This window comes from Notamacropus eugenii, chromosome 1, assembly GCF_028372415.1.
Source record: "Notamacropus eugenii isolate mMacEug1 chromosome 1, mMacEug1.pri_v2, whole genome shotgun sequence".
Lineage (NCBI taxonomy): Eukaryota > Metazoa > Chordata > Mammalia > Diprotodontia > Macropodidae > Notamacropus > Notamacropus eugenii.
Window position 1 is genome coordinate 573,623,927 of NC_092872.1, and position 15,542 is coordinate 573,639,468.

Sequence of the window (15,542 nt, forward strand, 5' to 3'; positions counted from 1 at the left end):
ATATTTCCACAAAATAATAAGCAGTATCTATCTAAGCAAGCATTATATGCAATGGGGATAAGCTAGATGCATTTCCAATAAGATCAGGGATGAAACAAGGATGTCCATTTTCACCACTATTATTCAATATGATACTAGAAATGTTATCTATATCAATTAGACAAGAAAAGGAAATTGAAGCAATTAGAACAGGCAAAGAAGAAACTAAGTTATCACTCTTTGCAGATGATATGATGATATACTTAGAAAATCCCAGAGATTCAAGTAAAAAACTACTTGAAACAATAAATAACTTTTGCAAAGTTGCAGATTACAAAATAAACCCACACAAGTCTTCTGCATTTCTATATATTAGTAACAAAGTCCAATAGCAAGAGATAGAAAAGGAAATCCCATTTAAAGCTAGGGTAGACCCTATAAAATATTTAGGAGTTTACCTGTCAAAACTGTGAATTTCCTCTCTGTTCTTCCTCTAACCCCATCTTTATAAGATTATACATAAAAAAGGTTCCTGGATCAGCCTTCCTGAGGTTAGAGAGGTGATGTTCTGTCAATTGCTCTCCTACTATTATCAAAGCCTCCAACCAGAGGTTACCGGAGGTCTCTAGCTGACCCAGGGGGATGTCACCTGTACTGTCTCTATAAACTGTCTTATCTTTATAAGCTGCAGTGTGCAGCCTTGCTTCTTAATGATCTTATATATGATCCACACGAAAGTATCCATGTCAGATGGTTCTGTGACGGAGGCTGGTTGCCCATGATAAAAAATTTTTTCTTACCTCACTGAAGGATAATTACCCCTTCAGGGTGCTCCTGGAGACTCACAAAATTGAGCTGCTTTCTTTGTTCTCTTGTGATCTGTCTGGCTGCGCACCTCTGGATCTGTCCTTCCTCATCCCATGACGAGGAGCCTCACAAGGTACAGGGGGGCTTCTCTCGTCCCATGCTAGGCACCAAAATGTGAATTTCCTCCCTGGGTTGGGGGTCTTGACCAGCAAGACCCTCTGCTGTTCTCAGGATGCAATGAATAAGGCAGGAGGCAAGGTGTAAGGCAACTCCATTTATTATCAGTGAAATAGCATTATTTATAACATAATAGCCTTGTGAATTATGCCCTTCAGCCAATCCCTTTGAAGGTCAAATCTACTCCTCCAACCCCTGCTCCACATTCTCCTCATGTCTAGCTCATGATTACCCACTTTCTCCAAGCTCCAGGAGAAAAACAAGGGCGGCAGTCCTGCCTCAGACACCATTAGTTCCAGGCACCTTGGGTGCAATTCTGCAATGGAGTCCGAGAGTTCCTAGCCCCCTTACACACAACAAACCCAGTGACTATATGAACACAACTACAAGACACTTTTCACACAAATAAAGTCAGATCTAAGTATGTGGAAAAACATCAGTTGCTCATGGGTAGGCTGAGCCAATATCATAAAAATGATAATTCTTCCTAAACTAATTTACTTATTTAGTGCCAAGCCAATTAAACTATCAGATAATTACTTTCTAGAGATGAAAAAAAAATAGTATCAAAATTCATCTGGATGAACAAAACGTCCAGAATATCAAGGGGAATAATGAAAAATAATGGTAGGGAAGGTGACCTAGTGCTACCAGATCTCAAATTGTAATATAAAGCAGCAATTATCAAAACCACTTGGTACTGGCTAAGAAACAGAGGGGTAGACAAGTAGAATAAGTTAGGTACTCAAGACACAATAGGCAATGAATATACCAATCTACTGTTTGATAAACCCAAGTACCTCAGTTTCTGGGATAAGAACTCACTGTTTAACAAAAATTACCGGGAAAACTGGATAAATATGTGGCAGAAACTAGGTATAGACCAATGCCTGACTCCATACACAAGAATAAAATCCAAATTGGTACACAATGTAGGTATATAGATGGATACTATGGACAAATTGGTGGAACAAGGAATAGCATATTCATCAGATTTATGGAGAAGGGAATAATTTTTGACTAAAGAAGAGATAGAAAGCATTATGAAGTGCAAGATGCATAATTTTGATTACATTAAACTGAAAAGTTTTTGTACAACCAAAGTCAGTGCAACCAATTTGGAGGGAAAGAATTTTTACAGCTAATCTCAGGGATAAAGTCCTCATTTCTACAATATATAGAGAACTGAGTCAAATGTACAACAATACAAGTCATTCTCCAATTGATAAATGGTCAAAGGATATGAACAGGAAATTTTCAGAGGAAGGAATTAAAGATATATATAGTCATATGAATAAATGCTCTAAATAACTTTTGATTAGAGAGATGCAAATCCAAACAACTCTGAGGTACCACATTACACCTATCAAACTGGCAAACATAACAGGAACAGGAAGATGATAAATGTTGGAGAGGATGTGGGAGAGTTAGAACACAATACACTGTTGGTGGAGCTGTAAGCTGATCCTCCCATTCTGGAGAGCAATTTGGAACTGTGCCCAAAGAGCTATAAAAATATGAATCCCCTTTGACCCAGCAATGACACTTCTAGGACTGTATCCCCAAGAGATCATAAAAATTGAAAACGGTCCCAGATGTACAAAAATATTTATAGCAGCACTCTTTGTGGTAGCCAAAAACTGGAAATCAAGGGGATGTCAATCAATTGAGGAATGGCTGAATAAATTATGGTATATGAATATAATAGCATACTATTGCGCTGTAAGAAATGATGAACAGGAAGATTTCAGTGAGGCTTGGTAAGAGTTATATGATCTGATGCTGAGTGAAAGGAGCAGAACCAGGAGAACTTTGTTCACAGCAATGACCACAGTGTGAGAGGGTTTTTTCTGGTGGGCTTGGAACTTTGTTGCAATGCAAGGACTTAAAAAAATTCCCAATTGTCTTCTAAGGCAAAATTCCTTCCACATCCAAAGAAAAACCTATGGAAGTCGACCACAGAATGTAGCAGATCATTTTCTTTTGTATTATGTTTTGGTTTGTTTTATGATTTCTCCCATTTATTTTAATTCTTCAACACAGCATGACTATACTGAAAATGCATTTAATAGGAATGTATGTGTAGAACCTATACAAAATTTTATGCTGTCTTGGGGAGGGATGGGGAAGTCGGGAGGAGGAAGGGGAAAATAATAATCTAAGTTATATGGTAGTTATTGTAGAACACTGAAAATAAATAAAATTAATTAATTAAAAAATAAAGCAATGATACTGAAAAGACAGGTAAAAGTATAATCATATAAACAAATGACCTAAATCATTATTGTTTAGAGAGATGCAAATCCAAACAACTCTGTGACACCACATCACACCTATCAGGCTGGCTAACATAACAAAATAGGAAGATGGTAAATGCTGGAGAAGATGTGAGAGAATTGGAACACTTTCATTGTTGGGGGAGCTGTAAGCTATTCCAGCCATTCTGGAGAGTAATTTGGAGCTATGCCCAAAGGGATACAAAAATGTGCATACCTCTGACCCAGCAATATCGCTTGTAGGACTCTATCTCAAAGAGATCATAGAGCCAAACCAGGAGAACTTTGTACACAGCAACAACCACAGTGTGCAAAGAATTTTTCTGATAGACTTAGTACTTCATTGAAATGCATGGACTTAAAAAATTTCGAGTGGACTCGAAGCAAAATGTCTTCCACATCCAAAGAAAGAACTAGGGAATTCAATCACAGATAGAAACAGATCATTTTCTTTTGTATTATGTTTTCTTTTGTTTCAAGGTTTCTTCCATTCATTTTAATTCTTCTCTGCAACACGTATTTAATAGGAATGTATGTGTAGAACCTATTTAAGACTGTATGCCATCTCAGGGAGGGAGTTGGAAGGGAGGGGGGAATGAGGCAAAGGTATGGAAAAAATCTAAGATATATGGAAGTGATTGTCAAACACTGAAAACAAATAAAATAATTTAATTTACAAAAAAAAAGAACGCTTGAAAGTCCTCTATCTCATTGAATATCCATTATTTTCCCTTATGCATCATACTCAGTTTTGCTGGATAGGCGATTCTTGATTGTCATTACAGCTACTTTGCCTTCTGGAATATCAAATTCCAAGCCATCTGATCCTTTAATGTAGAATCTGCTAAATATTGTGTTATCCAGACTGTGGCTCCATGATACTTGAATTGTTTCTTTCTGGCTGCTTGCAATATTTTCTCCTTGACCTTGGAGCTCTAGACTTTGGCTACAATATTTCTGGGAGTTTTCATTTTGGGATATCTTTCAGGAGGCAATAGGTGGATTCTTTTAATTTTTATTTTGCCCTCTTGTTCTAGACTATCACAGTAGTTTTCCTTGATAATTTCTTGAAAGGTGATGTCTAAGCTCTTTTTTGTCAGGTAATCCAAAGATTTTTAAATTATCTCTCCTGGATCTATTTTTTGGGTCAGTTGCTTTTTCCAATGAGATATTTCATAGTTTTCTATTTTTTTCAATCTTTCATTTTTATTTTATTGGTTTTTTATTTCTCATATACTCATTAGCTTACATTTGCTCCATTCTAATTTTTAAGGATTTTTCTTGGAGCCTTTGGAAGCAGGAGCCTTTACTTTATTCCCTTCTTCTGAATGTGTGTTTTGATCTTCCTTGACATCATAGTAACTTCTTATAGTTAGAATTTTTTTCCCCACTCTTTGCTCATTTTCCCAGCATATTACTTGACTTTTTACTCTTTGTTAAAATAGTACTCTGTTTCCAGGGTGGAGGGAGCACTGTCCCAAGCTTCAGGAATTTTCTGCAGGTGTTTTCAAAGATACTTCAAAGGAACTGTAAGTTTTCAAGTCTCCCAAGGTTGTATGATCCAAGGAGAAGTATTTTTTTCCTCTCCTGGCCTTTGCTCTGGTCTGTGAGTGACCACAAGCACTCTTTTCTGCCCTGGAACTGTGATGATAGTCTGCCCTCCTCTGTAGCCACAAACTCAGCTATGCTAGTGATCCTTTTCAACCTGGGACTGCCACCCAGGACTTTGACCCAGATCTAAGAATGGGCAAAGCAACAGACTACTGCTTCAGTGCTGACAAAAAAAACCCCCTATAATCTCCTTCTGATCAATTGCTCAACTCTATTGGGCTCTGTGAGCTGAGAACTCCAGAAGCAGCTGCTACTGCTTATTCAGTCACTGCCGAGGCCTGGTCCTAGTTTGCTGGGGCCTGGTCTGTGCTGGTCCAGACTACACTGGACTGTGCTTCTTTCTCACCTTGGTACAACAGACCTTTTCTGCTGACATGTATCAGTAAGATCCTGGACATACACAGCAGGGTTTGCTACCACAGCTTCTTAGATCTGCATTTATAAAAGGAAAGGCAGCTTTTGAGGGGTCAACAATCACTTTAATCAAGCACAAGTATCATTCACTTAGTTCAGGGGAAAAAGTCAGCACCCTGAACTTCAGAGAAAATATAGAGAAATGCAGACTAACAGACATGTCTTCCAACTGTCCAACACAAGAAATTCATACATCATAAATCAACAGACAGATCTTATATACCATACATGACCATTACATACATACATAGTTACTAGAGAGGAGAGCACAGACATCTGGGTTTTCAAAGCCAGAGACTCATCAGGTCAGACAAACATTTCCAAAGAGTAAGCCCTAAAGTAAAACCTCACCCTCGGAGTATTTATACATTTTTTTATAGTAAGAGGGCATCAAAACCCTTGAGAACCAGAGAGAACCTCATTAGAAACTTAACAAAAGGTGCAGGTCTCCTGGTAAATCTTCCCAGGCACATTAAAGTGTGGGGAAAGATCTTTAACCATATTAAAATAATTAACAATACAAATACATATGCTGTTTCTAGTTAAAGAAACTCTTCTTTCTGTCCTTTACTTCTTGTAAAGACTCTTATTTGATAAAGAGAAGATTCAATCAGAGGCATCTGATTATGCTAAAAGAAAAACAGGAAAAGATCTTACTTTGCTTGCCATCACACCTTCTAAGTTTTCTTGGGCTGAAAATTTGTTCCTCTCCATCTTTCTGTGGGTTCTTCTGCTCTAGAATTTATTGGAGTTATTTTTAAAAGGTATTTGGAGGCGTTTGGTGGAGATCTCAGGTGAGTCCCTATTTTTACTCTGCTATCTTGACTCTACTCCTCCAGTGGCAGAAAAGGGACTGACTTGCACCTTTAGGTAGAAGGAATTTCTGCATCTGGGAATTCCCTATGGCAATGAAATCCAATCATAATTTTTTTTTTTAATTTCTTATGCTACTGGCAGAGAAATGAACTTGGTGTAGTATACAACGTGCCAGACCTGGAAACAGAAAGAATGCCCCTCCCCCAATTCCACCTCAGATATTTTATTAGCTATTTGACTATGGGCAAATTACTTTACCTCTCTGATGCTCACACAACTGCATCCATTAAAAATAGTTTTGATCTGTGTGAGTGGAAAACCAACCAGGTCCTTTGTTAACATTTGATAGTTATGTGGGATGGGGGTGATAGAAAGGAGACACTGGAGACTGGTATTTGCAAATATTCTTTCTCAAAACAGCAACATGAGCAAAATAAATTGTTATCTCCATTTTATTGGTGAGGAAATAGAGACTTAGAAATGTTAAGAGATTCAGCTAATAAATAAGTGGTGGAACCAGAGCCACTATGCTGATGCTAACTCCTATACTCAGACTTCTTATTTCTTCCCTATATTTCTATTATTTGAGAGTCATACTGGCTTTGTTACAAAAGAGAAGAGCTGTGTAATTCTATAGATTTTGAGCTAGAAAGTACCATGGAAGCTGTCTTTTCCAACTTTCTTTTTACTGATGATGCATAAAAAATAGGTATACAGAAGACAAAAATAATTTACCAAACGTCATATAGGTTGTAAATGAAAAATAAAGAAAAGAGTTCTAAATGAATTAAGAGTGGGAAATAGGGAGAAAATCTTCATTCGTTCATCTATCTATTTCATTTCTTCAGTTAGCAAATTTGTTAAATGACTTCTTGCACTATGCTGAGAAGATGTGGAGATAAATAAAACTCAGTTTGTTCCTGTCCATGAAGGTTTACAATCTTGTGATTTAAAGTCCATTTCAAAATTCAGGATAGATCTTAGTATCTCCCTCCTGAGCTCCAACTGAACCATCAGTTCAGTAAAACATTAGACTATTTAAATGCCAGCAACTGAGACCAGCTTGGATGGGTAATAACTATGATTGCTTTATTTTTGCTTTTGAGAATCTAGTGGTGTATTTTTTAAAATAGCTCCTGAGTCCTAAATGCTCAGCATCCACCAGCCCTGTAAAGTTGTCAATAACTTTATCAGCCTGTCAAGACACACTAGGGGTACTGTGCAGCCCTCCAGATTTGGCATTTCTAAAATGGAAAGCAAGCTCTCTCTGACCAGTCAGCACATACTTTTAAAAATCTGTTCCCAAACAAGCATTACCCTGCAGGGTAGTGGACGGCTATGCCCCAGGAGCCCTTCCCAGAACAACAGTATATTGGGTTGTTCTTGGAGTTTCGACAGCACCATCTGTTGGAGAGCTTGCAGCAGAGGGCCTGCTGTCCCTACTGGGGAGGTGCAATCACTCTCCTTGCCTCATTTAAAAATCACAGGCTAAAATGTGCTTTTCTTTAGGAGTTGAACTATGTTATTTAAATGAGAGTCAGAACAGTCTGTTCAAAGATTCAAACAAGTGGTGATAGGAGAAAGAAACCCAAGGAAAAGACTAAAAGATTTTGATTCTTTTTTTTTTTTTTTATTTTCCTTGTGTCCACTTACCATAAGGCATTTAAAGAACAGAATATCATAGATTTAGATCTGGAAGTTACCTTAAAAGCCCTTTAATCCCCTTTTCTCACTTAATGCTTGGGAAAACTGAGGCTGAAAGAGGTTTAAGTGACTTTGCTAAAGTTATACAGGCAGCAAGTGACTGACGTTGGATTTACTTTCTGGTTAACTCCAAAAACAGTGCTATTACTATGACTCCAGAAAGCCTTTGTCTTCTAGCATCTTTAAGGTATAGACCTATTTCTTGTCATATACTGTGAAGGTTACCTTTGGATAATTATTGGCATTAGTTGTAAGTATCAAGGAGCAAGCAGCTAAATGGTACAGCAAATAAAATGCCAGGACTGGAGTCAGGAAGACCCATCTTCCTGAATTCAAATCCAGCCTCCAACACTTACTAACTGTGTGACCCTGGGCAAGTCATTTAATTCTGCTTTACTCTGATTCCTCATCTGTAAAATGAGCTATATAAGGAAACAGTAAATCTCATTTTACTCACTTCACTTACTTTGAGTGTCTTTTCCAAGAAAACCCCAAATGGGGTTACAAAGGATTAGACACAACTGAAAAACAACTGAACAACAAAAACAAATCTAGGAGTAAACTGAGTGTAGTTCCAAAGGCATTAACCTTGTGTAGAAGATAATTCAGGTTCTTCTACTTACCAGATATGTGACATTTGGCAAATCTCTTTAATAATCTGAGCTTCAGTTTCCCATCTCTAAAATAAACAGGTTGAGATACGTGATCTCTGAAATCATTCCAGGTCAGACATTCTATGATTCTAATGCTATGAAGTTTAATTTATTCTAATCAATTGATTGATGGTCATCTCACAACTTAGATAACATCATCAGAAGTTTCTCTTCCTCTCCTTTCTTCTTAATTGCTTTCTAGCCTTTTAACTAAGGATGGAGTCAAACTAAGTCAACAAGCTTAAGTTTTTGCTATGTGCCAGGCACTATGCTAAGAATTAGACAAGGGATCACTCTTCTGAACTCCCATTACTCTACTGTCTCTGATATTTCAATATCATTTCATGTCTGATCTCTTCTAATAGCATATTACAAAAATAATAGCTTGTATTTTCATAATAACAATAGATTAGATGAAGGGATTAACAATGGGCAGCTCACATGTTGTTTTGGCATCCATGCTATACTCTCTCGTGGAAAGATTTATGGGAATGGCTTGGGCAAGAATCACTCTGGATGAGGTGTCAATAAGATATGAGTTGTACTGTTGGAATAATCCTCACATCACTGAGATCATATGCCATTCGAAGGAGCAGCTCACATTTCTATAGAATTGGTTTACAATTGCACATTCCCTATTTCCCTAAATTGAGAGCATTTCTCTCCATATACTGCACATTTTGTAGCCTTGTACTTAGCACGGGGCTCAGAACACAGAATGGAATCTTAATGTAAGTAGGGAACTTCAGAAGTAATCTCATTTAACAAGAATTCCCTCTGTAGCACCATTTACAGATGGCCATCTAGCCTCTGTTTGAATGCCTTCTGTGATAGGGAGCTCACTATCTCTTAAGGCACACAATTCCATTTTTAATAACTGAATTTTAGGCAACCACTACTAGGTGCCAGAAATAAAAAGAGAAAAATGAAACAGTCCTTTCCCTGAAGGAACTTACATTCAAGAGACCTGACCATCCTCATTCTACCCTTTGGTGTCAATCAAAATTAACATAATGCTTCTTTTACAGAAGATTTCTTTGCGTATCTTATGAAAGCATCAAGTCCCTCCTTTCTCTTTTCCAAGACAAACACCTTTAGTCCCTTCACCTATATTCCTCATATGACTATGATAGTGATTCCATAATCTTGGTCACTCTCCTTTGAGCATGTTCCAAATCACTGATATTCCTCTTTAAATGTGGTTATTTAAGTATAATTATACTTGCCCTGGATACTACATTCCTACGAATATAGCCTAAAATTGCATTTTTTGATGACCCTTATCACAATGTTGACATGTATCTACTTTGCAGTCCACTAAAAACCTAAGATTCCCACACAAATTGTTAAACTAGGGCTCCTCCCACTTCTGCACACTTTTCATTTAAGTTTAAAAGCTTAGAACTTTTAGCTTAACCTACACATCCATACCTGGTTTTGTGTGTGTGTGTGTGTGTGTGTGTGTGTGTGTGTGTGTGTGTGTGTGTGTATAAAATGGGTCTTTGCATACGTCCAGATGATGATGCTATCCATATGGGAAACATCCTGAAGATGATTCTGGGTTACTCTGTGTTCCCCTGCTTAATGGATGAAAATGGCCTATTTACCTTGGTTGAAAATATAGAACTGGCTACATTTTTCAGACTACCACCTTAGGATACTCTTTCTCTCTTTCCAGCAGTGTCCAGGGGAGGAAGGTCTTTTTAACCTACAATAGTGCCACCATTCATTGAGCTATGGGTTGGGGAAAGTTCCCTTCCCCCTTTAGGCCTTGTGGTCTGACAATTGGACTTGAAGTTTTATTCTGTTTTGTTTATCCTGTTCAATTCTAGGTGGTGTAGTCTGCAGACACAGGAGTTCAAGTCATGGTAAACTTGGAGGCAGGATTCTAAGATGAACACCACTGTCAGTCCAGTAGGAGAAGCCCTGAGAAGCCAGGATGATTGAACTCTGGTGTACAAGGTCTTTGTGCTTAGAACTTGGTGGGACCTTGCTATATATCAACTAACTTAAGCTAAAAACCTAATCCTTCTCCTTTCCCCAGAGTTTTGAGGTGGTGTAAGATGGGATAATATCCTCTATGTGTTGGAGGGATATGTTTGTATTTTGTTCTTGTTATATTTTTAAAGCATATATTACTTTGAAAAAACTGAACTTAATCCTTCTTCTTTTTCCAGAAACCTAAGTGGTAGAAGGAGGAATTTCCCTCCCCAAGTGTTGAGGGTAAGTATTTACATGTGTGTTCCTGATTTCCATATGAAGCATATGTTCTTTTGTTAAGTTAATTTAACCTTTAAGTGGTTACATGGAAGTGAGATACAAGAGACTCCTAAAATTGAGAAAACACAATCAGCTGAAGCTTGAGTCAATGGCAGAGACTAAATATCATCCAAACCCTTAAAGTTTTGTGACAGTTGGGTGAGGGGTAAAATATAACATACCTAGAATACATATATATCTATATATGTATATCTATCTATGCACACACACACACACACACACACACACACACACACACACACACACACACACACACACACACACATATACACATACACATTTTCTCCTGTAGAGCCGTCTGGGTTTGGGGGCCAGATAAAGTTCAGGATGACTGGAAATGACCCTGGATGCAATGGGAGACCTTGGTCTTTTGAAGCTAAGGTCTCAAGTTTGAGGGAGGTAATGCCTATCCAATCATTAAGGCAAAGAATGGTCTCTTTTACCTAGTCAAAAAAAAAAAAAATCAATCAGGGAGGGGCAGACCCTCAGGATTTCTGACCAAGAGGGAAACAATTACTATTTATATTCACTAGGAGCCAATCAGGGTCCAAATAAGGACCAAGTGGGGCGTTTCTGGGATACTAAGTAATCAAGTACTTCTAGGAGGTCGTACAATATATATTAAAACCTAGTCCAGTTCTTCCTGACTCTAAGACTAGGCCTCTAACCACTATGCTGCTTGTCTTTCTTAATATTTAACCCTAATAAATTTTACTTATTAAATCATTATCATTACTCTACCCTATGAGATATTTAAAAATTGTTTCTTTTCATATTACATAATTTGTCCCACCTTTGTTGATCTTTTTCACCTCTGTCTCAGGTGCCTTCTCATAATGGAAATGCATCCAGCCCTGTTGCTTCTCCTTCCATTTGGCGAGTTCTTTCCTGGACCCTCAGTTTAGGAAGGTGTCTATTCCAGGTACATTCACTTCTAAGCTATCTCTGAATTTTTGAGCTACCTTCTCCTACCCCACTACTCTTTAGCTTCCTTTATGTACTGCTTTGTCCTGATATGATGTAAGCTCCTTGAGGGCAGGGGGTCTCTTTCTTTTTGCTTACATTTGTATTCCCAGGGCTTAGCCCAGTAACTTGAACATGGTAAACACTAATAAGTCACTAATAAGAGTGCTGAACCAAACAATTAACCCTATGATCCTATAACACATGGTACAGTTTAAATAATATTGAGTTCAGAGTCAGAGGGAAATGACTTTGTGACTTGTTACTTTTATGACCTGGGAAATATTACTTTATTTTGCCTTAGTTTTCCCAACAGCAAAATGAGAAAGTTGAACTAAGTGATTTCTAGAGGCATTTCTAACTTAAAGTCTGTAATCCTGTGATTTATACCAAGCCGTTTGGCACTTGCCCCATCTAAACAAGCAGGTATGATACCTAAAGGGAGTTTTCACAAAACAAGACTGACTAGTAATATTGAAACCAATAGCCTTTCATTATGGCACATTTTAACCCACACAAAGGGAGTTTGAAGACCTAAAATAAATAACCCTGGGACATAAACACGAGGAAATAGGGAGAAAGAGGACTTTATGGAACAGAATACTCTTGTATACCAGCCATTGAGGAGGTTAATTACCACAAATTCAAGTAGTCTGGGAGCTATAGAACAAGAGGAAGGAAAGGGGTTACAAGGATCACTGATGATTCAAACAAGAAGCTGCCTCTGGGACTTAGGACATTGTCATGGGAGTTAAAAATCTCTGCTCATTTGATAGGCTTCAGGTGGGACTATTTAGGGAGACTTGATTGGGAAGGCTTGTTTTGCATGGGGGCGCTATACCTTTTGCTGACTGCTGGTGAAGCACTAGATCACAGAGTTTATGCCCTCCAGTTCTGAAAGGAGTATATACATGCTCTGAGGTGGACTTTTGCTTTGGGGATTAGTTTTTGGAAGAGAGTTTCTGTGCCAGATGAGATTCTGGGTAGCCCTTTTAGAAGTCCCCCCCTTTGAAAATCTATGTGCTGGTGCTTCTCTCTCTTGTAACAATGTATGTATTGTCTACGGTCCAGAAGCCCTGTCTGTTGGTCCTGCTTGTATTTTCTCTGTTGGAATATGTAATTAAAATAAGATTGTTTACCCTTCTTACAGTTGCTTTCCTCTTAGAAAAGCAACTGTGTAAGAACATGTGCAGCAAGGCCTCCTGAGTTCCAGGGTGCTTGCTGATGCAAATGCTCAGATGCTGATTTACATGATACCCAATTCCTTAATTTCTACTGCACCAGGGCAACTTCCTGAGGCCCTGAAGATCATGAGTTTTAGGGGGTCTTGGGGAAAAAAGGTTCTTCTTTGGGGAAATATGACTGGTTTCCAATCTCTGATGTCATAGGCAAAGTGACCCAGGTAGTGATTGGGGTAGGTGCAGCTGAAACGCATTGAGAAATTAAATAGAGAAAACAGTCATAAGATCTGGATCTAGAAGTTTTAAGAAAAATAGTTACAGGAAGAAGGCATTGAACTCAATTGCCTCTGAGGTCCCTTTCAGCTCTAGACCTATTACGCTATGATTCTAGGAGGCATTCTAGTATCCAGGGCAAAATGTTTGCCTGCTGCAAGGGAATCTTCCGAGTCTCAGAGAAGCTTCTAAAGTCTAAGGCTGTTTTTATTTTTTTGGTTGGGCTATGCCAGGCATAACTTTAGCTTGTCATTGCTCATTCAGCTAGCTATAAATGTGCTTATTTGTATAATAATAATAACGTTATATAGAGCTCTAAGATTTATAAAACCCTTTACAAATGTTACTTAATTCTATGCTCACAAGCAATTCTAAAAGGTAGGTGCTATTCATATCCTCATTTTACAAATGAGGAAACTTATGCAGAGAGATTATGAGTACCCAGTCATACCAGTAAATGTTTGAACCTCGATTTGGGCTCATCTATTCTAACTCCAAATTCAATGATCAATCTACTGTACCACCTAGATACCTCCTATCTAGACCACAAGAATAACATTAGATATTTTGTTATGCAAAAAATGCAAATATAATCTGTCTTGGCATGTTCCTGATTATAGTTTTCTTATTTTTCAAAAACGATTTTAGTTTGGTGTGTGTGTGTTCATCCTCATTGCTGAAGAAGACCATACCATCAGAGAAATGATGACATGACTTGCACTTGACTTTGTTTTGAGTGAGGGAGGGCTGTGCAGGTCACCAGCCTCACTTCTTCTCCAGAGCCATCTGAATCCAGTGACCAGATATTCATCAGGATGACTAGATATGACCCAGGATGAGGAAATTGGGGTTAAGTGACTTTCCCAAGGTCTGAGTCAAGAGTCTGAGTCAAGTATCTAGTCATAAATGCTTCCAGTGACCACAACTTCCTTTTCAAAGTGGCCACAAAGCATACATTTTATAATCCTTCCTAATAGGTGCACATTATCTCAACGTGTAGATGAAGGTGCATATCATAAGTGAGCAATGAATTTAAAGTCAGGTGTATTCAAATCTCAGCTCTGCTAATTATTATCAATGTCAACCTGGGCATGACATCAAACCTTTCTGATGTTCAATTCCCTCATTTATGGGGTATTTGAGTTAGATGACTCCAAAGGTTCCTCCAAGGTATTAAATCTAGAATTTATGATTTATGCTTACATTTATGCCTCAAAATATTCTGATAAGAAAGTCATTCATTTAATTTCTTAATTAAGAGTCTGAAGACCCCAAGGGTTTGAATGAATGAAATAAAACAGTGATATTTAAATAGAATGTAGTAACTATAGTTCCCTGTAATTTCTCTTTTATGCAATCTGGCTATAAGTTAAGCGAGAACATAATGAGTTTTATATTTAATTTTGTAATCCCACATGCTTGTCATTCACTTTACATTGTTTTAGATATATTGCAGGGACTTTATAATATGAGAATAGACTAGAATAAAATGGGATGGGATGGAATGGGACGAAATTCATTGAAATGTCTGGATCTGGCTTATAATTAACAAGTAGTTCTTACTGCCATTTTTTTCTTTATTGAAGTACATATATAAAAAGTTGGATAAATACAAACTGAAAAATACTGAACTTTTTCAAATGTTTAAGGATTGCTCTGTATCTGGAATATATTCATTGTAAAAAGAGTAAAGAGTAATTTTTAAATGAGTGATTTCAGTTTTTTGAGGAGGTTAAGTTCCATAGCCAAAAACATACAAAGCAGACACTACAGTAATTGACTTGCATGAAACAATGCAAGCCCCACAAGAGAAGGCAAGCCATGATTCTAATAAGTGGGATATGGAAAAAATAACAGAAAAATTTCCTCTTTTACAGAGGGAACGGTGCATGACCAAGACCAGTTAAGCCAACAAGCATTTATTCCATACGTACTATGTGCCAGGTGTTGGGCTAAGTTATGGGAATACAACTGTAAGCAAAAAGGAAGAGAATGCCTCACCCTAAAGAAGCTTATATTCTAATAAAAAAGACAACACATAAAAGGAAACTGAAAAGTATTGCTGGAGAGTCAGGGGCAAAACCCATTAGAGGAATGAAGGTATAAACATGTCCTTAATACTTTTCCTCAAAATGAAAATTTCAAGAATTAACCAATCAGAGGAGGACCCTTTAGGTTGGAAAGATCTTCCAGGGTAAGATGGCAGATACATAACAGTAGAGAAAGAAGTTCGAAGAGTCAGGAGTGGGACCCAGAAAGGAATGGAAAGTGAATATAGTTGTCCTTAGCACTTTGTTTTAAATTGAGGTTATGGGATATAATGAACAAATAGAGAAGGGATGAAAGTGTCAAGTAATGTTCCAGAGAGAGAAATCTATTGAGATGAAGTGATGTTCATGGGTGAAATG